Source organism: Bombyx mandarina, chromosome 16 (genome assembly GCF_030267445.1).
Source record: "Bombyx mandarina strain Sakado chromosome 16, ASM3026744v2".
NCBI lineage: Eukaryota > Metazoa > Arthropoda > Insecta > Lepidoptera > Bombycidae > Bombyx > Bombyx mandarina.
This window is the reverse complement of record NC_143222.1, coordinates 3,402,445-3,426,845: the sequence shown is the minus strand read 5'-3', so window position 1 is coordinate 3,426,845 and position 24,401 is coordinate 3,402,445. Positions and strand designations below refer to the sequence as shown.

Here is a 24,401-nt window from a genome sequence, read left to right as displayed (position 1 = left end):
TTGTCGAAAGCAGACTAACAAAGATGCACAGAGCCTAGCTTGGCCAAAACATTATAGGTATCTGTTAAACTCGTTTGAAGAAAAACACTTTTGTTTTAGTTCTTCCACAAATATAAACGACTGATTATTATAATTATGAACTTGTTGATTCTAAATAAATATTCGAATAATAATCAGAACTGCATAGTTCTATAATTATTCATAGGTCAATAGTCAAATCAATATTTATTAGGAGATAATGGCTTTTGATACATGAACTAGTCTCGTAAGTAAAATACGATGTACTTAAGTCTGTTTAGTTGATATATATTTGATATTGATTCAGATTTAGTTATATTTCATTGGATTTTTTTTCCTGTGACGGATATATTAATGTTAGATATCCGGCACGCTCAGCCCATATAACATCAGTACTGTTGAGAACTAGATAGCCCACACAGCTTTTTGTATGCCATAAATATTTTATAACACAGACAAGATATTGTATGACATAGAAAAGCGTATCGAGGGGTGAAAAGGTTTTGGCTTAAGCGACATTTTTGTAACTTTTCAGGAGAGCCATTAATAGTTTCAAATACCTATATAAAAAAAATTTTTTTTAAATAACTCAGGTATTTCAATGGGATAAACTTATTGAAGTTCAATTGAAAACATCGAATTGTTAATACTAATACAAAATGAAATGGACTTTTTGAAGTGAAAACTTCTTTAGAATCGTTGTGATTTCAAACCGGATGCAACGGAAAAAACGACAGGTAAGAGACACAAATACAAAAATGTGTAGGATGAAGCCAGCAAAGAATGAGACAGAAATATACATACTATTTAATACAGCGCCATCTGTGAGATTTTTTAATACTAACGTGTGTATGAAAGCTCTTGTAGTGAATTTAGGATTATACGTGAAATTAAAATATCAATTCACAGAGGGCGCTACCTTACAATTATTTACTAATGACAAAATTTTACATATACTTAAGACGTTTAGGATAATTGTATTTTAATTTTGGAAGGTTTCACTTCTACCACGTGTGAATTGCACACATTTTGTTTTTTTTTATTGTTATATGAAAGCTCAGTGCTTCTCATGTGGTTCCGTTTTTTTAAAATCTATTTTCGACAAGTTATTTTTGAGGTATCCTTAATAATCCATATTTAATTCCCTTCGATTGCATTGATTAAGTTCTCATTTTGTTTAGTTGTAAGTAGTAGGTTGGTTTTTGTGTGAAAGCTTTGTATTTTGAGATTAGGTACGGAATTTAGAGAAACGAAGATTAGGAACGGTAATCAGCGGCTTGGCTCCCTCATTGGCATTGCTGAAGTCCATGGGCGACTTTAACCATTCACCATCAGGTGGGCCTCATTCGTCAACGAGCATACTCGTCTGCGTATTTAAGCAATAAAATAAAAATTAAAACAAGTTTCCCGGTTGCGGTTCTTGTCGTCTCGCCGTTATCAGAGCATGGCTTGACGGGCAATTAGTTTTGTTGTTTAAACCAAAACAATTCGCAGTTATCTCGCGAAAGTTTTGGGTTTTTGTCTCGAGGCGAGTGCTCGATTTCTTGCGGCGACGCTTGTTTTGTTGTGTGTTGACACCATGATTTAATAACACGAAGTAGCTAACCAATAAATCTAATTCAGATTAGACGGGTAGTGAATAATTTTATTAATAATAAGCTCATTGGTGACCAAACTGTTGTTTGGATTTGATCGTATGCAGGACACATGCAGGTTTTTCTTATTACACTTTATTTGTTTAAGTATGTTACGCGCTGGGGTTCGGGATAAATAAAAATTCGTCCGAAGTACAAATTAAAACTCTATTTAACTTTAAAAACTTAAAATACTTAACGATCACTTTAAAATTCTCAATTCAATTCTTCCGCTTTGCTTCTAGTGATTCGTTCGTTGTTTCGCTTCGAGTAGAATCGCCTACTAACTTTTATAGTCGATACGACATGCGACAACCCTAGATTTATCGAGAACATTCTGGGCAGGTCGAGTAGCTTCGATATGTGTTTCCGCTAGCTGACAATAGACGGCGCTGTACTTCTCGAGCGTTCTCGATGTTACTAGTTCCTTTAATATTTGTTTCTGCCGTTCAGCGATAGATGACGTTGCTCTTACCGGCGTAGCAAATACATTAGCGGTTTTAATGCTTAAGGCATTCTCTATCAATCCACAAAAGGTGATGCAAAGGAAAAACGGTAGGATACGTAACTTTAACGCACAAACACATACCAACAAAGGCAATACAAGCATGAAATAAATTCATATATTTACACAAAAATATTATACACACGTACAAATAAGTGAAAAATATTTATTTGCAATATTAACTATAATGAACAAGTTGGACGAGACTAAAATGAAATTAGAGTGACACATTTATATTTAGTAGTAGTCAGTTAATTATTTTTACTTATATTATTTAGTTGATGAACCGGAACGCAGTGGTGCTTCTCGTCTGAAAAAGTAGGGCGAAAACGGATTGCATATGATGAAGAGTTCGACGTGCAACCTAGCCCATAGACACAAGCCGCTGTTACTCGCCGGATCTTCTCAGCGGGTCGCGATTCCGATCCGGTAGTAGATTCAGCGAAGCACTGCTCTTGTTAGGTATAGTGTTAGCAAGTTGCTCCTGGGTCTGGAGTTCCTTACCGGTCACGGTGAAGTCCGAATAGCCACTCGGAGGTACCGGCAGATAGGCAGGCCAAAAAAAGTTTATTTTATTTTTATTGCTTATATAGGTGGACGAGCTTACGGCCCACCTGCTGTCCAGTAGTTTCCGAAGCCCATAGACAACTGAAACGTAAATGCCACCACCTCACCTTCCACCAACCAAGCGTTCTAAGGTCAACAGTACAATGGCTGCCCCACTCTTCAAACCGAAACGCATTACTGCTTCGCGGCAGAAATAGACGGATTGTGGTACCTACCCGTGTGGACTCACAAGACGTCCTACCACCAGTAATTACGTAAATTATAATTTTGCGGGTTTGACACGATGTTATTCCTTCATTGTGGAAGTCAGTCGTGAACATTTGTCAAGTACGTATTTCATTAAAAAAATTGATACCCGCCTGCGGGATTTGAACACCGGCGCATCGCTAGATACGAATGCACCGGACGATTTATCCTTTAGGCCACGACGACTTCAAAAAAGTTAGTTGAAATATATTTTATAGAAAATATATTTAAATCGTGGTCACAGTAGTAATAAAACGACGATTGCTTACCTGAGCATAGTTTCGCGGCTAGTTAGTTTATGAATGTCGGTTAAACGGCGATCAGTTAATACAGTTATTTGTGGGGAACAGGAGTGAATGGAAGAACATAGTCCTAACAAAAGTGCTCCGTAAAGGTCACGACCCTCAGCACTGAGGAATACGACGCACGGAGGAGGTGGGGAAAATTAACACGAAAATTCTGACCTTCTTCGTTTTAGGATTCTTTAATTTGTATTTTATAGTCGTTTAAAAGATACAAGCTATATCGCGATCTAATAATCAGATATCCAGTTATTTATAATGAAAATGTCGTTCGAAGTGAAATGTTGGGTTGATAGGAGTGTTCCTTTGTTAACTTAAGTGAAAAAAGAGTATTAAAAAAAAACTTTTCTAATTGATTTAGATTAATGTAGTCTGTGTGCAGCGTTATTGCAAATTCATTATGACGAATTGACAATGATAGGTATATAAGAAATATTTTTCTATCTATTTACTCTCATACTGTGTTTAGAACTATTGATCTTGAAAGAAACGTCATAAAATAGTGTTGTGAATGTGAATAATCCAAAGACAAGCTGTGATATTAAATAAGCGAACTGCAAGAAGCCTTAGAAATATTATTTTTGGACAGGGGAACCGAAGAAAATATAAAATGAGTAAGTTTAACTTTTGTTTAGTTGCATTTATCGACAGCAAAAGTGTACTTAGTATGTAATTAATTGTTTTTCTTGAGTATTAGGAAACACGCAGAAAGAATCTTACATCAGAAGAAATATTATCGAGGGATGAAAGCTTACTTGGTTTAAGCAACATGTTTCCTTTTTTTCCTACCTATGCTGATAGCTTTAAGAGGCTATTTCAGTTTCTCCTTGACGTGTAAGTGAGCTCACGGGGCTCAAGCCGGAAGTGTTGCTAACACTGGCCCTAGCAAGAGCAGTGCTTTGTAGAATCTACCACTGGATCGGAAACTCAACCACTGAGAAGATCCGGCGAGAAACTCAGTGGGCTATGTCTATGACTTATTTCACTCGTCGTTCGACGTGGACGGTGACCGGTGCTTGTGGTACCTAAAAGCACCAACATTTTTGCAACAGGATGGCCATTTGAAGTTTAAAATTTGGAAATAATATCATAACAAAAAACTTGATTGAAGTTTAAGTAAAAACATCGAACCGTTGATGTTAATACCAAATAAAACGCACCTTTAATTACAAAGATAAATTACGCTTATTAAGCGAAATATCACTTTAATCAAATAGCCTTTTACCTCGTTATGATTTAGATTTTTTTTATTGCCCTTGTAGGCAGACGAGCATACGGCCCACCTGATGGTGAGTGGTTACCGTCGCCCATGGGCCTCAGCAATGCCAGGGGCAGAGCCAAGCCGCTGCCTACCATGCCAGGGGCAGAGCCAAGCCGCTGCCTACCAGTAGTCACTTGTCTTCTAACGCAGAGTTAAAAGTAAAATGTATTTTTTATGCTGGAATTAAATTTTACTACATTCCGGATATCCGAATTCGTCTGTTGGGGTTTTGTTTTCGCCGATTGAAAAAAAATCCTGTTAATTTATCATTTTTGTTGCCTTAGATGGTCAGTAGATCTGACAGCCCACTTGATGTTAAGTGCCTAATGAAGCTCATAATGATAGAGATCCATAATGTGGAACACAATGTGGATTAGTTGAAGGAGTTGAACGAATCCACTGGGCCAAAACACGGATACCTCTCGCCCATTGTTTTTGTTCATGTTTCTAGGTCCGATATTTACTCACGTAAAATAAAATGCGGTTAAATTCCTTTAGATTAATGACCCTTTGATTGTATTGGAAGTAAGGACTTAGAATTGCGCCCACGTACAATCGATTAGTCGACCGTTAAGCCGACGCGAATTCTTCTCGAAATATTCACTGCAATGATATTTTAAATTATAATTCTCTCTTTGTGAGTGTGGATTAGATAAGGGCACCCGGGAGCACATTTTCTTCGACTGCCTCAATATCGTATCCCCTCTTTATGATATCCTTCTAAAAGACATCCCCCAGCCTATTAATATTAATTCTCTATTAACTTTAGCCTATTCTAAACATGTAAATATTCTATGTAAATTTTTATCTGCTAATAATATTTATCTTTAAAGTACTTAGTCTAAAATAGGTATATTTGTTTGTGCTGTTCTTAAAATCACATATTCGCGTATGGAAAAACTGATCAAAATTTATTTGTATTTAGTGATTTTCTTTTTCTCTCTAAGCATCTGTAATTTTTGTCCATATTGTGACATTGGCAAAATCAATGACAAAGGCCTTAGAGCCAAATTTGATTGAGCCGTGATTTTAAAATCAAATAAAATTAATATTCAAAGCTAGTTTTGACAAATATTAATGATCTATAATCTTCCATTAATAATTGAATTCGAATATTTGAAACAGTTGTTCGCGTTACGCCAAACAAAAATCAAAACCTTTTTATTCGTATGGCGATAAGCGGCATTATATTATTGACTTTAAATGGTACCTAGCTATCTATCATAGAATTGGCGAAATCCAGAAAAAAAAATTCCTTTGCCTTCCTATCAGTATGTGGTATGGCTGGCTCGTTTATTTTAGCCTCAAATGACGTCACACGACATTAAATTTATAAACCTCAGTTGCTTAATGCTAGCAGCCCGGTTCTTAACAGCGTCTAGCAGCTTCCCACGCGATATAGATCGCATTAACAATATTATAATACTATCATGATTAATTACAATTTCCTTTGATAAACCAGATTATGATAATACAGAGGAATACAAATGTTTATGCTGTAGCAATAAAGTACTATTTAGCATGGCAAGATTGGTTACAACCTGTGAATTTGTTGACATTGACCGAGTTAATGTGCGTTTTTTTTCTTTCACGCCTCCTCAAAATGGTTTTGCGATAATTGATAGAATGTCACGACTCAGTCCGTTAGAGAATGTTTCGATTGAGTCATTTATTCATTGGAAAGAAACAAAATAGGGTTCAGTTTTTTATAAATTTAGAACAATTTCCAAAATTAATTAAAAAAGCTATTCCTCAAATCGTAACCGCGATTAACTTACTAGGTCCGAACTAACTTCGAACACTCACCGTTGAACACCGACGAGCTCACAGCTCACCGTGTGTTAAGTGATTACCGGAGCCCATAGACATCTACAACGTAAATTCCGCCACCCACCTTGAGTTATGAGTTCTAAGGTCTCAGTATAGTTACAACGGCTGCCCCACCATTTAAACCGAAACGCATTACTGCTTCACGTAGACATACCTAATCAATATTACTTCTACAATTGAATCTCGGTTTTATTCTTTCTTTTTTTTTTCATTGTAGTATTTCCGACTTTTCCAATACTTTAAACTATAATATTAGTGTCAATGAAACAAGTAAGATACAAGTTTTAGAAGTCGTCGTGGCTTAAGGGATAAGTCAATGTTGAGCGATGCCCCGGTGTTCCGATCCCGCTGGTACTAATTTTTCTGATGAAATACGTACTTAATAAATGTTCCCGATTGACTTTCACGGCGAAGGAATAACATCGTTTAATAAAAATCAAAGCCGCAAAATTATAATTTGCATAATTACTGGTGGTAGGACCTCTTGTGAGTCCGCGCGGGTGGGTCTGTCTATTTCTGTCGTGAAGCAGTAATGCGTTTCGGTTTAAAGGGTGGGGCAGCCGTTGTAACTAAACTTGAAACCTTAGTACTTATATCTCAAGGTGGGTGGCGCATTTACGTTGTGGACGTCCATGGGCTCTAGTAACCACTTAACACCAGGTGGGCTGTGAGCTCGTCCACTCATCTAAGCAATAAAAAAAAAGGATCATTCATATATCATAGGATTATAGGCTGATCTGTCGTTTATAACGTATGGGTAGGCGCCGTCGCGTTGTGAACTCGTCGATTATGACAAAGAGTTCGACGAGCTAACTAACCCATGACACAGCCCACTGAGCTTCTCGCCGGATCTTCTCAGTGGGTCGCGATTCCGGTCCGGCGGTAGATTCTGCTAAGCACTGCTCTTGCTGGGACTAGTGTTAGCAAATTCTCTCAAGTTGAGCCCGTCAGCTCTCCTACCCGTTCGGGCGTAACTGGAATAGCCTCTTAGGTGGTAGCCTAGTAGGCGAAAAAAAGGGAAAAAAATGTATCATGCATAACAGAGTCTGAGCACTGCTCTTGCTGAGACTAGTGTTAGCAAATTCTTTCAGGTTGAGCCTGTGAGCTCTCCTTCTCCTACCCGTTCGGGGGAAGCTGGAATAGGCTCTTAGGCTACCAGCGAACAGGTAGTAGGCGAAAAAAAGGGAAAAAAATGTATCATGCATAACAGAGTCTGGTTCTTACAGTACAGGAATTCGTAGTTTGCATATTTTCATTACTCATTTTCCTAATATATAATTCTGAAAACAAATAATCAAAGCTTAATTGAGGCCGTCAGCGCAAAAGTGGCCTATAGTTAGTATGGAGGCAATTAGGTTTGAATTTTCATGAATTTGAATTTGAGTAGGCAAAAAAACGATACGCGCAATAATAATGTTACAAAGCTATCTGTTATCTATGGGTGAAACTATGGATAGGCCGGTTTTGCATCAAAATTTATTATAATATCTATACATATAAATAAAATTAGAGTGTCTGTTTGTAATATTGAAATAACCGCTTTTTACTACATGCATATGAATATATATACGGTACATACACCAAAATAACATTTTTTACAATTTTTGTCTCTGTCTGTCTGTCTGTTTGTTCCGGCTAATCTCTGGAATGGCTGGACCAATTTTGATGAGACTTTCACTAATAGGTAGGTGATGATATAAGGAGTAACTTAGGCTACTTTTTTTAGACTAGCTTCGCCCCGCGGCGTCACCCGCAGTTATTGTCGTACCGCGCGCAGCATGGCGGGCCTCGCCTATCAATAATAAAATTTGATGTTTCCTAAGCGAAGTGAGGGCGGGTCCCTAGTTTTAAATAAATTCCAATATACATACATAAAAGCTTGAATATAAAAAATTGTGGGTAAGCCACTTTTGCGCTGACGGCCTCAATTCTATTCATCGTTAGTACAACTGAAAATTCGACGAACAATATTAAGTTGGTATTATATATCGAGCGGCCTTTCGCAGGTGCCGTGGCTCCGCGTGGGTCGTCGCGATTGCCTCACCGCATTGTAATTCTGCACCGGCTTTCGTAACAACATAACTGCAAGATCTATGCGTCTGTCTTGAATGTTTGTTTTGAAGTCGTCGTGGCCTAAAGGATAAGACGTCCGGTGCATTTGTATGTAGCGATGCACCGGTGTTCGAATCCCGCAGGCGGGTACCAATTTTTCTAATGAAATACGTACTCAACAAATGTTCACGATTGACTTCCACGGTGAAGGAATAACATCGTGTAATAAAAATCAAACCCGCAAAATTATGATTTGCGTAATCACTGGTGGTAGGACTTCTTGGGAGTCCGCACGGGTAGGTACCACCACCCCCCCCTATTTCCGCCGTGAAGCAGCAATGCGCTTCGGTTCGAGGGGTGGGGTAGCCGTTGTAACTATACTGAGACGTTAGAACTTGTATCTCGAGGTAGGTGGCGCATTTACGTTGTAGATGTCTATGGGCTCCAGTAACCACTTAACACCAGGTGGGCTGTGAGCTCGTCCATCCAACTAAGCATTAAAAAAAAAAACTGTCTGTCTTGCGGTCCATCGATGGGTCATTGAAGTTCAGTTCGTTATGTGAATTTAATTTTTGCAGTTGCCTTTTGTTTGTAGGGGCGTTTTAACCATTTCATTATCCTGCAAGTTGGAGCTAAGATGAGGTATGCTTGAGTTGGACAGTAAATACCCTACGGCGTTTTTCCAACAGACCATTCGGCCTCTATACTGAGATAGAACTTGGAAAGAGTGGCGGGGATGGTAGCTATTTTTTTTCCCTACCTATGCTGATAGTCTAGACTTAGAGATACCATATCAGCGTCACCGGGCTAGTAGGTGAGCTCACGGGGCTCAAACCGGACGATGTTGCTAACACGAACCCTAGCAAGAGCTGTGCTTCGCAGAATCTACCACCGGATCGGAAACGCGACCTACTGAGAAGATCCGGCGAGAAACTCAGTGGGCTGACGCTAATTTAGACGGTCGTCGTGGGAATTCTATCCCTGTCTCCTATCCTATTCAAAGTGTGAAAGGGACAACTACTGCTGACACTAAAAAAAGTCTAAATCGATTTACGTGTATCGCTATTTTGTCCTCCAAAACTAGACCGATATTAATACGTTATCCCAAAACGTAATTAAGAAACTGTAGGAAACAGTGCAATAAATCTTTTAATCGGACAAACAACCGTGTTTACAAAAGAAATGAGTCGATGTTTCTTACGTACATAGGTACATATACATTACCGATAAAACATTTTTTTTTTAAATGATTACTGGGTTTTTTTCTGAAGATTTTATGACCTGGTAACGAGTCCTTAAAGCCAAGTCTTATTTCTTCTCATGTTCTTTTATATGAAAAATGATATGAAGCGAAATAAGATGAAGCTGATTACATAGAGACTTGGATCAATTGGGATGAAAATAAATGAAACGAGATGAGATGGAATGACATAAAGTCTCAAATAAATTGGTGGTTATTTACTAAGTTTTTTTCAGTGGACTATTTTGAGACACTTGCTACCTCCAGCGGCTTTGTTTCATTTTCCCAGATTTGTGCGCTTTATGCTAAACAGTTAATAAGCCACCGTTATTATACATTTACATTTATTATACATACTACCTGGAGCCACTGCGGTCATCCACAATGCGTTCCAGAGGTCTTTTTTGCCACGTACCATCCGGCTTTAGAATGAGCTCCCCTCCACGGTGTTTCCCGAGCGCTATGACATGTCCTTCTTCAAACGAGGCTTGTGGAGAGTATTAAGCGGTAGGCAGCAGCTTAGCTCTGCCCCTGACATTGGGCGACGGTAACCACTCACTATCAGGTCGGCCGTATGCTCGTCTGCCTACAAGGGCAATAAAAAAAAAACATTTACACCCAACGAAAGACTAAATTAACAACATTTTACTTTTATTTAACAAAGCTTACATAAACAATCTCCGCTTCTCGCGTTCCCGCCAAAAAAAATTTTTTTTAATGATTTTTATGACCTGGTAACTAAGACCATCATGTCTTATTTTAATTTATATTCTTATTTTTATGAAAAATGATAATTTTTTTTATTTTTTTTTTTTATTGCGTAGATGGGTGGACGAGCTCACAGCCCACCTGATGTTAAGTGGTTACTGGAGCCCATAGACATCTACAACGTAGACGCGCCACCCACCTTGAGATACAAGTTCTAAAATCTCAGTATAGTTACAACGGCTACCCCACCCTTCAAACCGAAACGCATTACTGCTTCACGGCAGAAATAAGCAGGGCGGTGGTACCTATCCGCGCGGACTCACAAGAGGTCCTACCACCAGTAATTACGCAAATTATAATTTTGCGGGTTTGATTTTTATTACACGATGTTATTCCTTCACCGTGGAAATCAATCGTGAACATTTGTTGAGTACATATTTCATTAGAAAAATTGGTACCCGCCTGCGGGATTCGAACACCGGTGCATCGCTTCAACACGAATGCACCGGACGTCTTATCCTTTAGGCCACGACGACGACAAAATGAAATAATGATAATGGAGTGAAATGAAATGAAATGAAATGAAGATCATTAATTTGAGACATTAATTAACTGGGATGAAATTAAATGAAAGATGAAATATAATTTCAGTAAAATGGTCTTCATTTACTGAGATTTTATTAGTGGACTTTTTGGAGGATCCCGACAAGTTACATCCATCGGCTTTGTTTCATTTTCCTACATTTTTGCACTTTCAGAGATATTAAACAGTTAATAAACCACCTTTATTACACATTTAAACCTGAAGAAACACTAAATAAATAAAATAAAACAAATCACACAACTTCACTCCTCGCGTTCCCGCCAAAAACTCAAAACTTTTATTTGATCACAAATCCTAGACTATATAGCTTCGATTCAAAGTTCATTTAAAAACTCCTTGCATTACATTTAACAGTTACAGAATGACTTCTGTCTCGAAGTATTTAGTTCAGCGCTGTATCTAGAGCTTTAGTTTGCAATTGAAACCGTGTTACATCGTGATTTTGAGGTTAAGATGCAAATTTCATCGTACCTACCATGAGATGCACTTTACATACATGTATTTAACAATTCGTTTCGTATGATAGTGACTTAATAGTGTGTAATTTATATTGTTTCATAATAACTATATAGTGGTAGAACATTTTAGAACATTCCGCCAATAATTAACGGTACTTTTACGACTCGTATGTAACTACGAAAACTGTAAAGGATTAAAAAAATTTTTTTTTATTGCTTATGTGGTTGGACGAGCACACAGCCCACCTGGTGTTAAGTGGTTACTGGAGCCCATAGACATCTACAACGTAAATGCGCCACCCACCTTGAGATATAAAGATAGAAGTTGTAAGGGTCTCAGTATAGTTACAACGGCTGCCCTTTTTTTTTTTTTTTTTTGGGTGGTGATCGCGATACCTATCCGCGCGGACTCACAAGAGGTCTTACTACCAGTAATTACGCAACATTTGTTGAACATTTGTTGAGTACGTATTTCATTACAAAAATTGGTACCCGCCTCGAATTCGAACACCGGTGCATCGCTTCAACACGAATGCACCGGACGTCTTATCCTTTAGGCCACGACGACTTTTGTATTTAGCCAGCCGTCCTCACAGCCCGCCTGACCTTACTGACTGAATGCAGAGTGCCATATTATGACTAACGGTAGGCAAAGTAGCTTAATTGGGTGAACCAGTTCATGGTCCACACCGCGTTAAGTACCTACTGGATCCCGTAGACATCACAACGTGAATGCGGTCATCATTACAAGAGCATTTATGATTAGCGTTGTCGACCTATTTAGGTATATTGCAGACCCGGATTCAACAAAACCTGAATAAAACATGTTCTATACCTTTTATTAACTGCGGTATCAATGTGGATTCAGTGACGCTGAACCGTATCATTAATTTTGAAGTAGGCTTTTATTGCTCTATAGACCGGTGGATTCTCGGGTCAATGCTGACTGACCGACATATTGCAAACACTAATCGACATTTACAGGGGGTGGGCCAAGCTGGAAGCCCGTTCGGGTAGGAAACACCATCCTGTCTGTTCCTGTCTGTAGGTCATTTCGGTAGGACACCCATTTTACAATACAATTGACCGCCTATACTCTTTGAGAAATGAGGTTGACGACTGGATTGTTTTGTAATAAAACCTCAAATGGAAAACCCGGTTGCTCGCACCGCTGAAATAGCCACAATCTTGGTTCGTACCTCTGTAGTCTTTCCTATCCTAGGATATTGTTTCTATAGGATAAAGTCGCACATACAATATTTAGATTCACTAACAGTTCAGCTCGGTCTCAAACGATGTGGGTTTTACTATGATACATTGACGCACTTATATGTATCAACTAGCTTTTGGCCGCGACTTCGTCCGCGTGGAATAGTTACTTTGGCATAACGCCAAATTTTACCCGCCTCTTCATTTATGTACACTTAACTTAAACCTTTTCTGCAGCGCACGCAGCGGAAGTTCCCGATTAAAACCCCGTTATATAGCCTGTATAGCCTTCTTCGATAAATGGGCTATCTAACACTGAAATCATTTTTCAAATCGGATCAGTAGTTCCTGAGATTAGCGCGTTCAAACAAACAAACTCTTCAGCTTTATAATATTAGTATAGATTCATCATAGCTGTCTAACCTTCTATATTGTCGAGTTCAGAGTATCATTGATAGATAGATGTAAGTATAATAAGCATTAGAAAATACGAGGTGGAGCTAATCATATTTAGGATAACGCAGTAAGAGATATAACGGTATTTGGACGGTGCAAAAAATTTACTTTTGTGATTTATTGTGAAGTTTTAAAGAAAAGTAGTCAAAGACAATGATGATTTTTAGTAATTTTAACAAATAAAACTGGTAGGTATCGTTTTGAAGATAACTCCGAATGTTTCAGCGAATAAATTGCGCTTTCTTGCATTAGTGAAAAGTTGTAATGAATGTTTAGGAGCTAGCAGCTATCTCGGCGTACATAAGACGTGCTCGCCGGATCGTTTCAGTGGGTCGCGATTCCGATCCGGTGGTAGATTCAGCAAAGCACTGCTCTTATTAGGGCACGTGTTAGCAAATTCTCTCAGGTTGAGCCCGTAAGCTCACCTACCGGGCATAGCTGGAATAGCCTCTTAGGTTATTAGCGAATAGGTAGAGGAAACGGTTTCCCTAAACAAAAATCCGCCAAAAAATCTTACTAAATTCAGCTTTCTTCATCGTCAAAATCTAGATTGGCTTGCCATTCAAATACGAACGAAATAGCGGGGGCCTTATCAGCCACCCACGTTAGGTTTGCGCAATGCAGAATGCAGCACGCCGATCCTGACTTTAAAGTGTATCTATCGTACGAACAAAGCGAACGTACTCCACGAAAAAAAAAACGAATTAAAATATATTTACGTTATCTTATATAGATAAGAATTTCAGTGTCGTTCATACGATTGCCAGTGCTTAGTGAGTGTACGGTTTGTGCGGTCGCAAATTATCGTGTTTTTAGTTTTTTGTGTATTTTGTGTTCTGTGCCCGGAATAGGCACGTGCAGGTGAGTGAGACATTCCAGGTGAAATGTACTTATCGTTCGACTAAGAAAAAAAAATACAAAATAACATAATAAAATTAATAATCTCAAATTACACCTTTTTAGATAAGACACATTATAAAAGTGATCTATACTAATATTATAAAGAGGAAAGATTTGTTTGTTTGTTTGTTTCGAATAGGCTCCGAAACTACTGGACCGATTTGAAAAATTCTTTTTCCATTAGAAGCCGACATTGTCCCTGATGAACATAGGCTACTTTTTTTAATTTTTTTTTAATTTTATTTTTTTGGTTTCATGTGTGTTTTAATGTTTCCGAAGCGAAGCGAGGGCGGGTTGCTAGTAGTTCATAAAAAGAAAACGTATATGAATAAATTGTTAATTGTTGGTTCGAAGCAAAACAAATTGATTGCAGATCTATGTAAAATTTTATAACAGCGATAGAGAGTTGTATGATGTATGTACCAAATTGCTATCAACGGCAATTCAATTCAAATCAATTGTTACTTGGCCGCGAGTCGCAGATATAATTATAAATAAAATAAATAAATATTTACTAACAATCACACCACGTTAACTAGTCCCGTGATAAGTTCGTAAAGAACTTGTGTTACAGGTACCAGATAACGGAAATAAATGTAAGATTTTTTATTATACACATACATATATTTAAGACACATCCATAGCCCTGGAAAATACATTTATATTTATCATACAAATACCTTTCCTTGGCGGGATTCGAACCCGCGACCCCCTTGTGTAGTGACCAAGTCACTTACCACTACACCAGACGGTCGTTAAAATTTTAATTTAAATTAAAAAATTAATTATATCTACGGTTTAATACGGCGTTTATTATTGCAATTATATCCTTAGTTTTAAATACATAACAAATTTCAATACTTCGTGACTACCTTATTTTTTATAGTTTTTTTTCCACAATCCAAAAGTGATTCATTCATAAACATTTTTCTTTAGGTCAGATTTATATTGTTAGAGCTACCGTTATGCTATTGATGTATTTACGATGAATGAAATTGTAAAAATGACTATCCTAGTCGTTGTTACGAGGAAGACATAATTTCAATAATACGCTTTTATTAGCTTCAGACGTATTTATGTTTGTAAGGGAATCTTTGAACATGATTTTAACCCCCTTCAAAACGTCGGATTAATTCGAAATTTAGTATACTTATTAAGGACCGATGACAATCCAATATTTAAAAAAAAATGAAAAAAAAATTGAGAAAAATGAAATTCAACTAAAAAATGAAAATTAAATAATAGTTTAAAAATCGAACAAAATACGCTTTTATAGAAAATCCAACTAAAAAATATAAAATAAATTTTAATAAATTTGAATTAAAAATAGTGTAAGAAAAAATGATTTTATTGTAAAAAAAAGCGTGGAGTGCTTTTCAGGATATTACCAAAATAACCCTTCTACTCATATCTGTTCATAAAATATTTATAACAACTGATACCATGCACCCCACGCTTTTTTTACAATAAAATCATTTTTTTTATAAAATAACACAATAAAAAAAACGATTCTACTCGTCCTGTGGTATATAATAGTTTGGTCTGAATGTTTGAATTACCTGTGCAATGACTCGTATGAAAATTAGACGGTAGTCGAAAATAACGACGAATAACTTTATGTGTATTATCTATGGAATAACTAAGACGAAGTACAGTCAGGCGTCGACGACCATGAAAACTGTAAAATGTTTCGGAACGTCCGTAATGATAACGCCGTAATAAACCGTAAAAGATAGTTTAAGTCAGAGGTTCCCAAACTTATTTTGTACGCTGCCCACTTTGAGAATAAATTATTTTTTAGTGTCCCCATTTCTTCACCTACTTAAAACCACTATAGCAAGAGCTCAGTTGGTGTTTAAGAGTCTTCCTAGATGAAATAACAAATCGCCTCTCAAGCCTCTACACAACACCCCCATTTAGATCTGCAGCGCTGATAAGGGGGCGTTATCGCCCACTTTGGGAAAGGCTGGTTTAAATCATGTTTACCGAATTTAGTGGTACAAATTCTTTTTAGTTTCTACTGTGCCTGCTTGAAGACGAATCTACTTTGAGTACAATTTAAGTAATGTTTTTAGTAAAGTTGGATTAAGATGCTGTAAAAAGATAATCATTACTGGTGGTAGGACCTCTTTACTAGTCCTCACGGGTAGGTACCACCGCCCCGCCTATTTCTGTCGTAAAGCAGTAATGCGTTTCGGTTTGAAGGGTGGGGCAGCCGTTGTAACTATACTGAGACCTTAGAACTTATATCTCAAGGTGAGTGGCGGCATTTACGTTGTAGATGTCTATGGGCTCCAGTAACCACTTAACACCAGGTGGGCTGTGAGCTGGTCCACACATCTAAGCAATAAATAAATCATTGGAATCCAAACTTTCTTTGTGCTGGATCGATAAATTGGTATAGCACCCATAGATTTCTCGCCGGATCTCAGTGGGTCGCGTTTTCGATCCGGTGGTAGATTCTGAGAAGCACTGCTCTTGCTAGGGCCAGTGTTAGCAACACTCCCGGTTTGGGCCCCGTGAGCTCACCTACACGTCAAGGAGAAGCTGAAATAGCCTCTGAAGGCTATCAGTATAGGTAGGGAAAAACATTGATATAACAATCAAATTTCACACAATCAGATTTGTTGTATAAACGTCTGCCTAAGATAAAAAAAACCGTGATGGATGTTTACGTAACGTAAAAAACTATAGTATGGAACAGTTTACCATTGGATCGTCTTATCTATTTCTGGCTTCACGTATTTTCTATATTAACTAATTCGGGTTCTCGCATTTCCTTACGGGGGCGCGGGTCTTGGGACAACACCCTCTGCCCGGGTGTAATTTAGTTAGGCCCCCTCGTTAGGCACGGGTGATGAAATTGCTGGGATGCGTCGTATGTGCTGGAATGATTGTTTTTTTTATTCTCTTCTTTTATCTTCCGTCTTCTTTCTTCTTTATCCCTATATTCAGTATATCATAACCTAGGTTACAACACATATTAGCTAGCTACGCGTGAATTATAAGTATGTTTTTTTCCCAAGAGACAAAATATGGATAGTCACGATCATAGCATACTTATTTAACAGTATTGTTCGCTTGTGAAATTAATGCGGGTGTCATTGACGACAATTTCAACCTCTATCGTCTTGCCAAATGTTTTTTGTTAGTTAAATTTTAACTTTAGTGTTGTTATGTTAAGATGGGTTTTTTTTTTAAATATTTTTTTTTAATTAGGTGTTATACTTTTCAAGTTAAATTTAAAATGTAATGATACATTTCATTTTGGGGACAGCTGCACTGGTAGAAATTATTTAAATGTACATTACAGTGATTGAATATAGTGTTGAAGATAAACTTATGACACCATATATTTCCGTCGCGGTAAAAAAATTAAAAAATAAACGATTCCAAGTTTTTTTGTTCGTCTTAGATGCTCTCGCGTGTCTTTTAATCGAATGAGCTTAATCTTTGGACAGTTACTATTTGAAGAACGTTTTTGATATAGTGTCGTCAATGCGGGGCAAGTGACGCGCGAATAGATTTATCAAATACATGGTTTCACACACGCTTAGCGATTGTCACATTTAATAGTAGCGTTTTCCTAACGAGACAAAATGAACGTCTTTATAACATATACTATAACATTTTGATTTTATCATTCGTTCTGAATAAAAAATAAGGTCCTATCAAGCTGGATTCGTCTCAAAATATTATATTATTATATACTAGCGACCCGCCTTCGCTTCGCTTCGAAAACTAATTTATTATTGATTTCTCCACTATTTCATGGATGTTAATATATATATACTGTAACTATATACGTAACTATATAACGTTTCTGAGGCAATTTGGTGACCATCTCAAAAATTGATATAGTAACCATAACTCCATCTACAGTTGATTGGTGTTAAAAATATTGAGAAACAAAGTGGCGACCGCATTTTGGTCGCCAAATGTCGGTGGTCGCTACTTTAAATGTACTTTTGTGTTCATTGGATGCCAAAAGTGTTACAGGATATATATATATATATATATTATTAGGAATCAGAAGAAAAACCATTTAAAAAAAATAACAATTAGCACACGTCTACAGAGACTTAAAACAATGACTCACTCACACCATGTGCACGACTACCTTCTCTCACGAACACCGCCGATCGAATGAATGTTTCGAGCAAAGGCGTTGCTATTTATAGGCACTGTACCCTCAACATTATTATAAAATTCGTGTTTCCTAAATTAACACTTAAAGATGTTCTCTCGACGAATGTCAACCGACAAATGCGCGGGTGACGGAGCTGCACGCCGGTTTTATACCCTTTTTGTAGGGTATTCCTTACTCGGCCTCTCCTGACTGTGGTTCGTCCTCGACCACATAACTGGGGTCCACTCGTAACGATGATGCGGAAGCGTGCGAAAGATCTTGTTAAGTCCGCGCCTGCCGAAAGTTCGGCAGGGCAGCCGTCCCAGCTCCAGTCTGCAACCACGATGTGAGGCTGCACCACATGTGGCGGGCGTCCCGCTCGACCGTCCTGATAGATAATCCTGAAAATGCAGGCAGAGCGCATAAGTAGCTCAGCAGGACTGCAAACTAACTACTCCTTACTCGTGACTTCCTGCGTCGGGCTTAGTGGACCAAAGGCATCATAGTCCCCAACGAGTGAAGCACGAACGAGCGAGCGCGCGCAGCCAGCGGCACGCGAGCAGTACGCGCAGTATGCACGTCTGAAGCAGGCGAGCGCACGCAGCCAGCGGCATGCGAGCAGTACGCGCAGTATGCACGTCTGAAGCAGGCGAGCGCGCGCAGGTAGCGGCACGCGAGCAACACGTGCAGTATGCACGCTAGAAGTAGGCAGCGGCATGCCAGCAGTGCGCGCAGTCTGCACGCCGGAAGTAGGCGAACGCGCGCAGCCAGCGGCACGCGAGCAGCACGTGCAGTTTGCACGCCAGAAGTAAGAGGGCGCGTGCAGGTAGCGGCACGGGAGCAGTGCGCGCAGTAGCACAATCATTCTTAATGCGCATATTCCTGTTATTATCCAAGGGCCAGTGTGCGTCGCCCTTCGTTAAGTGTCTTCTACATTTGGTTATCAGTGATCCCTGTAAAATGGTCCCAGACCCACTCGTACGAAGATCGTATTAAAAACGTACGAGTGCATTCCACACGCAGAGTTTATTCAAACGTGTGAAGCTTCCCGACACGCTGACAGTACTCAAACGTGCAGAGGCTTCTCAATACGCCAGTCTAGGCCGATTGTATTGAGGCATCTCACCGTGTAGGATTAATCACACGAGTGAGGGATACGTAAAATGGTCCCAGACCCACTCGTACGAAGATCGTATTAAAAACGTACGAGTGCATTCCACACGCAGAGTTTATTCAAACGTGTGAAGCTTCCCGGCACGCCGACCATACTCAAACGTGCCGAGGCTTCTCAATACGCCAGTCTAGGCCGATCGTATTGAGGCATCTCACCGTGTAGGATTAATCACACGAGTGAGGGATACGTAAAATGGTCCCAGACCCACTCGTACGAAGATCGTATTAAAAACGTACGAGTGCATTCCACACGCAGAGTTTATTCAAACGTGTGAAGCTTCCCGGCACGCCGACCATACTCAAACGTGCCGAGGCTTCTCAATACGCCAGTCTAGGCCGATCGTATTGAGGCATCTCACCGTGTAGAATTAATTACACAAGTGAGGGATACGTAAAATGGTCCCAGACCCACTCGTACGAAAATCGTATTAAAAACGTACGAGTGCATTCCACACGCAGAGCGTATTCAAACGTGTGAAGCTTCCCGGCACGCCGACCATACTCAAACATGCCGAGGCTTCTCAATACGCCAGTCTAGGCCGATCGTATTGAGGCATCTTACCGTGTAGAATTAATCACACGAGTGAGGGATACGTAACTAGAGAGCAATCATCTATAGCTCACCCTTCAGGTTCACCATAGGAATACGTATATTTGTGAACAATGATCATTATTAACTTTACTGACTCTCAAAGAAGGCAGCACATGTCTCAGGGGTCCACTCGCCCCGCCACGACACCATATATTGTGCAGCTGCTTGCGTAGTTTTGCCATAACTGCCGCTGAGCAGCCGTAGGGTATAACGTCCACTGGGTAGAATTTCGACAACCTTATACGGGCCACGCATGCCGGAATCAAGTTTACCTGCCGACCGATATTACGCAGCTACCGGCACGTCGCTTGCGTGCTACTGCCGCAGAAACCATCGAGGGGCCCGAGCTGGCGGCAATGCCCGTGAGGTACCATCCTCACCATTCGGTAAGGTCCACGGATTGCCGGATCTACATTTCCTGTAGACTGTGAGTTATTACGCAAACAAGATTATCGACATTAAAAACGGCTGCTGCTCGTCGGTGCCCGTCCACGCGAGCATCATGTCGCTTTTCACTCCGTGGTACCAATCGATGAGCTCTACCTCGACGTAGTTCTCGACGAACTTAACGGCTCCGAAACACCTTAGTCGTGACATCACTAATTAGAGTCCTCACCACAGGTGTGGTGGCGTCTTTTCTACCAGAAGCTGCAGGGCGGATGTCTGTTGTCTTGCATTTTGTGATGTTCAGAATGAGCTGTAATCTCAAAAGTTGAATTGACCATTTTGCCAACATAATCCCGAATTCACCTTCGGAAGTATGCAGTCAACCTCAAGAATTATCTACCTGTGTGACATTACGAGTCACTGGTGACTCAACTAGTGCCTGAACCCTATAAGGACTCGGCCTAACCTGACCTCCACTAAAAATGAAATCAAATCGTGGGTAGATTAGTGTTCGCGGCTCTAACCTGAGGGCCCATTATGCCCCGTATCACTAATTCACTCAGCCAAACCCTAGCACCGTCCCTTAAACATGATGCCACTCGCGATAAGCATTCGTGGTCGTTCCACCCGTTAACTTCACTGGCGCGTTCTACTTCTTCGATCAAACTTCAATGATAATTATTAATCGATGGGTCAAAATACGATATGTAATAATTTTGCGACCTTGAGGGTTGCAAAGTTTTAATTACTTCCATCAAAGCACTGGAGAGGGTAGACGCCTTAGAACCAGGGATACTAGATTCTACGTGACCTTGTTGCGAACCAACGATATTCGACATGGCAGTCGTAACTGTCCGTAGAATATCGGTGGTCTGTTCAGCGCGCGCCTTATCGTTAGAACGTGTCGCAACAGGTTCAATCGTGCGCGAGCGCGATCTCGACCTCCACTACGAGAGCGACGGGCACTACGAGAGCGGTTCCTACTACGCGACCCGCGCCTAACCCGAGCACGTGACCGACGCACATCAGTACTGCGAGAATCACGCTGGTCTCGGACCCGCAAGCCATCCCGTGAAGTACGACCTCTATCGTTCGTATCGCGATTCTGTCTATCATCTCTGTGATCGCGAAAGCATGTCGATTACATTCGATTACATTATTTTCGATTACGAGAATCATCTCGAGACGGTCGCCTCCGTGTATTAGGAGTTTCAGTATGTCTCATTATCACAGTTAAAATTTGCAATCACACAATAAAAATAACAAATAAAGTATGAAAGCATCAAAGTAAGCAATCATTGTAAAACAAAACAAAGTTCAGAGTTTTACGCCACTGTGGGCTATTTGAGTCCTTTATCCCACTTCTGATATTAGGAATCAGAAGAAAAACCATTTAAAAAAAATAACAATTAGCACACGTCTACAGAGACTTAAAACAATGACTCACTCACACCATGTCCACTTACCCCATGATCTGTAAGCGGAGTAAAGTGTCCCTTCGGAACAAGGTGACACTTTACAAAACTTGCATAAGGCCCTTCATGACTTACGCGAGTGTGGTGTTCGCTCACGCGGCCCGCACACACATAGACACCCTCCAATCCCTACAATCCCGCTTTTGCAGGTTAGCTGTCGGGGCTCCGTGGTTCGTGAGGAACGTTGACCTACACGACGACCTGGGCCTCGAATCAATTCGGAAATACATGAAGTCAGCGTCGGAACGATACTTCGATAAGGCTATGCGTCACGATAATCGCCTTATCGTTGCCGCCGCTGACTACTCCCCGAATCCTGATCATGCAGGAGCCAGTCACCGTCGACGCCCTAGACACGTCCTTACGGATCCATCAGATCCAATAACCTTTGCATTAGATGCCTTCAGCTCTAATACTAGGAGCAGGCTTAGGGACCCCGGTAACCGTACTCGTCGAACTCGACAAAGAGGTCGACGTGCAACCTAACCCATGCATCAGCCCGCTGAGTTTCTCGCCGGATCTTCTCAGCGGGTCGCGATTCCGATCCGGTAGTAGATTCATTCGCGAAACAATTGCTCTTGAGTTGTTAGGTCTCCTTCGGAGGCGCTCGGGCAGTTGTTAGCAAATCCCACCCCTCCTGGCTGAGCCTTTGCTCGCCCACCTGTCCTGGTGAAACTGGAAAGGCCTTCGGGCCACCAGAAAAGTTTCAATCATAAAAAAAAAAAAAAAAACCATGTCCACGACTACCTTCTCTCACGAACGCCGCCGATCGAATGAATGTTTCGTTTTTCTTTTTTTTTTTTTTTTTTCCTACCTAAGCTGATAGCCTTGAGAGGCTATGTCACCGTAACCCTAACTTTAGTAGGTGAGCTCACGGGGCTCAACCTGACGATGTTGCTAACACGAACCCTAGCAAGAGCCGTGCTTCGCAGAATCTACCACCGGATCGGAAACGCGACCCACTGAGAAGATCCGGCGAGAAACTCAGTGGGCTGTGTCTGAGAGTTAATTTACTCGTCGAGCCCTTCGTCGCAAGCGACGGGTTCGACGAGAACGGTGACCGGTGCTTGAAGTACCTAAAAGCACCGTTAGTGGATCGGGAGGATCCGAGATGACGTGTTTTGGGCGACGTCGACTGCTTTCCATTCTGTCCGCAGGATCGGGAATGTAGTTACCGGCGGCCACGATGAGAGGGTTCTCGTGTCGTGCCGCTTTATCGAAGTGGCGCATGGACGCCGACTGCAGATACTTACTGATGGACTCTAAGTCCAGGTCGTCATGGAGGTCGACATTCCTGACGAACCACGGGGCTCCGACGGCTATCCTGCAAAAACGGGATTGAATGATTTGAAATGATTTTAAGTGTATGCGGGCCGCGTGAGCGAACACTACACTTGCATAGGTCATGACGGGGCGTATGCAAGTTTTGTAGAGTGTCACCTTATTTCTAAGGGACATTTTACTTCGCCAAAAATGTTTCGAGCAAAGGCGTTGCTATTTATAGGCACTGTACCCTCAACATTATTATAAAATTCGTGTTTCCTAAATTAACACTTAAAGATGTTCTCTCGACGAATGTCAACCGACAAATGCGCGGGTGACGGAGCTGCACGCCGGTTTTATACCCTTTTTGTTGGGTATTCCTTACTATATATTTATATATATATATATGTCCATATATATATATATATATATATATATATATATATCCATATGTATATATATATATATATATGTCTGCACGCACCAGGGATGGCTGAGCGGTAGGTTCCGTCATCGCTCGTATTCGATTGAACTCAGTTTAGTTAATAAAACTTTTCAATAATAATTATTGAAACTCAATACACACAACTTTCACAATGACAGGGTAAACCGACAGTTTCGTTGCACATACCGACAGACCGACTGACTGACTGACTGACTGACTGTCAGAGACTCACTGCTGAGACGGACGGAATCACTGTCTGACACGAATGCTACGACTCTGTCCACGTACCGCCATTTTATACTGTGGCGTTACGGAGTCTACCCTTCATTTTGTGATATTTATCAAAACAACATTTCATCATTTAAAATAATAATCAAAACCACCGTCTTAATATTACTAAAAGTCGTTATCCACGACATATATATCCTGTAGCTATATATATATATAAACCTTCCTCTTCAATCACTCTATCTATTAAAAAAACCCGCATCAAAATCCGTTGCGTAGCTTTAAAGATTTAAGCATACATAGGGACAGACAGATATAGGGACAGAGAAAGCGACTTTTTTATACTTTTTTTTTTTTTTTCCTACCTAAGCTGATAGCCTAGAGAGGCTATTCCAGCGGAACCTTAACTCGTAGGTGAGCTCACGGGGCTCAAACCTGACGACTTTTTATACTATGTAGTGAAGAGTTACTATTGTAGATTAATTTTATTAATTGACTAGCTAGCCCGGCAAACGTTGTTTTGTCATATAAATTATTTCTAGCAAAGATAAATAACCTAGATACCGACTGCAGCGCCATCTGCTAAACCTAAAACTACAAGGTGGGCGGACTTCGAAAGACGTAACAATCAGTATGGTCAGTCATAGCAAGGACCGTCGCTTTTTAAGGAAAAAAACGTCACAATACTAACTAACAAGATGCGCTGATGAATTAGTTCA

The 24,401-nt window shown here is 40.1% G+C and overlaps 1 protein-coding gene across 3 annotated transcripts in view; it reads left to right on the top strand.

Moving 5' to 3' along the window:
- The window catches only part of LOC114252761 (uncharacterized), a 102,123-nt gene that overhangs the window by 6,111 nt on the left and 71,611 nt on the right, over positions 1-24,401 (top strand). The window contains exon 2 of one of the 3 annotated variants that reach the window (XR_016324342.1): positions 3,634-3,886. The gene's annotated coding sequence lies outside the window, so the exon portion shown is untranslated. Of the gene's footprint in view, positions 1-3,633; positions 3,887-13,799; positions 13,952-24,401 lie in introns of those variants that run through there. The other 2 variants (XR_016324343.1, XR_016324344.1) reach the window with 2 other exon arrangements.